The following is a 3,306-nucleotide window of genomic DNA, read 5'->3' on the forward strand; positions in this document are numbered from 1 at the left end:
AGCTTAGTTTTTCGGATCTTTGCTGTGGAGGGACAGCATGGTGCTTCTGCCTATAGCGCCATTTTGCCGGAACTCCTCACATTGTAACTTTTTATTGAATTTAAATTCTTATGCCGTATGTTCATATAGTGTATCCTCTGAGAAATTTCTAGATTTTACGTTGCTCAAATTCAGTCCCCATATTCAGAATAATGAAGTTGTTAAGATGCCTTTAACACCTAAAGTAGTCATTGGTTTTTAGATGCCCTTAAATAACACAATGGTTTACTCTTTCATCTTATAAAAGTGGAGCTATTAAAAATAGTTAGTTATATTTGACATTCTCCAGGTGATTGATTAGCTCAACACTATTATAAGAGCCATCCTATTTATTCCTGCTTATAGAAAAGAAACATTCAGCAGTAGAATTCTCACCTTCCATGAGGGAGACCTGGGTTCAATTCCTGGCCAATGCATCTCAAGTACAGCCACCACTCATCTGTCAGTGGAGGCTTGCATGTTGCTATGATGCTGTTTCAACAGAGCTTCCAGACTAAGTCAGACTAGGAAAAAAGGCCTGGCAATATGCTTCCAAAAAATCAGCCAATGACAACCCTGTGGATCACAATGGACTGAACCTGGGCCTCTTGACTAATAACACCCCAGCCTGTACACCCACGGGTACTGGGTTTCCAGTATAAGTTAACATCATCATCGTGGACCTGTTAGACTGAGCCAGGTGATTGAGTCAGCATTTCTAGAGCAGTTCTGGTCTAGATTCTTTAGGGGTCAGCAAAGTATGGCCTCAGGCCAATTCCAACCAGCCATCTTTTTTATAAATAAAGTTTCATTCCAATGAAACACAGATGATAGATAGACAGACAGACAAACAGAGAGATAGATAAGATGCCATCCAGTCAACTCAGGCTCATGGCAACCTTATGTACAACATAATGAAACATTGCCCGGCCCTGCATCATCCTCAAAATTGCCAGCATGTCCAGGTCTGTTATTGGGGCTATTGTGCCCATCCATGTCACCAAGGGTCTTCCTTGCCCTCGTTGGCCCTCTGCTTCACCAAACATGATGTCTTCCTTCCTCTAGTAATGATTCCTCCTGATGATGTGTCTAAAGCAAGCAAGTTGGACAATGTTCTGTTGTGCTTCATACAAGTTTTCATTGGTTGATTTTTCAGAACTAGATCGCCAAGCTTTGTTTCTAGTCTGTCTTAGTCTGGAAGGTCCACTGAAACCTGTCCAGCCTAGGTGATCCTGCTGGTATTTGAATATCAGTGGCATAGCTTTCAACATCACAGCAACACATAAGCCACCACAGTACAACAAACTGACAAGACGGGTGGTGGAACTGGAACATAGCCATGCTCATGCAGTCACCTGTTGGCTATGGATGCTTTCATGCTACAATGGCAGAGTTCAGTAGTTGTGATAGAGACCATATGGCCAGCAAAGCCTAAAATATTTATTATCTCCTCCTTTACAAAGAAAGTTTGCCGACTCCTGATCTAAAAGCACACAAATTTGTAGAAGTAGACTGCCTAGCCCAAGGTCAATAAAACAAAAATTAGTTACCTAGAACTACATGAGGAGCCCTGGTGGTGCAGGGGTTAAGTGCTCAGCTCCTATGGACTAAATGAACTGATTTCATTGTGATTTATATTTTGTTTTAATCACTATAAGGAAAAAACTCATTTTAATCTCTCTCTCATCTTCAATTTAACAGATTTATACCTACACAAACCAGAACGAAGGACTTTTAAATGGCATTTTCTCCCAAATGAACCTGAAAAATTCTAAATAAAAAAAGAACGATCTTAATGTAGGTTATGTTTATATATCATCAGGACAATTTAAAATAATTTTATAGATTATAATGACATGCATTGATTGCCCTTGCCTACAAAGCAATGCTGTTGTTAGTTGGAACTGAGTAGATTCTGACTCATGGCAACCCCATTTGTGCAGAGTAGAACTACTCCATAGGGCTTTCAAGGCTATGACCTTTCAGAAGCAGATCACCAGGCCTGTCTTCTGAGGCACCTCTGCGTGAGTTCAAACTGCCAGCCCTTCTGGTACTAGTTAAGTGCTTAACTGTTTACGCCACCCAGGAACTCCACAAAGCAATGCTAAACTTAATAGCGACCCTGTAGGACGGAGTAGAAGTCGGTTCTAACCACCGACCTTTTGGTTAGCAGCCAAGGCTAGCCAAATGCTAGTGTCATGGATGGAATTATGTTGCCCTGTCATGGTTTGAATTATGTCCCCCCAAAAATGTGTGGATCAGTTTGGCTGGGCCATTATTCCCAGAATTGTGCGGTTGGCCTCCATTTTGTGATTGTAATTTTATGTTAAAGAGGATTAGGATGGGATTGTAACACCGCCTTTACCCAGGTCACATCCCTGATCCAATGTAAAGGGAGTTTCCCTGGGGTATGGCCTCTACCACCTTTTATCTCTCAAGAAATAAAAGGAAAGGGAAGCAGGCAGAGAGTTGGGGACCTCATACCATCAAGGAAGCAGTTCCAGGAGCAGAGCGCGTCCTTTGGACCAGGGTCCCTGTGCTGAGAAGCTCCTAGTCCGGGGGAACACTGATGAGAAGGCCAAGAGAGAGAGAAAGCCTTCCCCTGGAGCTGACATCCTGAATTTGGACTTGTAACCTACTAGACTGTGAGAGAATAAATTTCTCTTTTTCGAAGCTATCCACTTGTAGTAGTTCTATTACAGCAGCACTAGATGACTAAGACAGCTAGCAAAAGTTAAATAATATTGAAAGTGTCTTGCTAAATTTCTTTTTATTTTTATGACAAAATTTCCTGTTTTATATCCTGTTTTATATCCTATACACGTATACAGGCCAAAGGTAACATTAATGGTTGCCAGGGTCAGGAGGGAGCATTGAGTATCTGTTTATTGTTTAGGAAGCATCGAATATCTGTTTACGGTGATGGAACATTTAGCAATGGATTCCGGTGATGGATCCACAACATAATTGATGTAATCAATGTCACTGAGTTATTCATGTAAAAAATGTTAAATTGGCAAATATTGTGTTCTATATAAGGAGCCCTGGTGGTGCAGTCGTTAAAGCACTCAGCTGTTAACCAAAAGGTCAGTGGTTTGAACCCACCAGCCGCTCCACAGGAGAAAGATGTGGCAGTCTGCTTCTGTAAAGATTTACAGCCTTGGAAACCCTATGGGGCAATTCTACTCTGTCCTACAGAGCCGCTAGGAGTCATTAACTCGACTTGACGGCAATAGGTTTGTGTTTTTTTGTTTTTTTTTTTTTTTATATTTTATTGTACTTCAGGTG

Source organism: Trichechus manatus, unplaced genomic scaffold (genome assembly GCF_000243295.1).
Source record: "Trichechus manatus latirostris isolate Lorelei unplaced genomic scaffold, TriManLat1.0 scaffold00035, whole genome shotgun sequence".
In the NCBI taxonomy this organism is placed as follows: domain Eukaryota; kingdom Metazoa; phylum Chordata; class Mammalia; order Sirenia; family Trichechidae; genus Trichechus; species Trichechus manatus.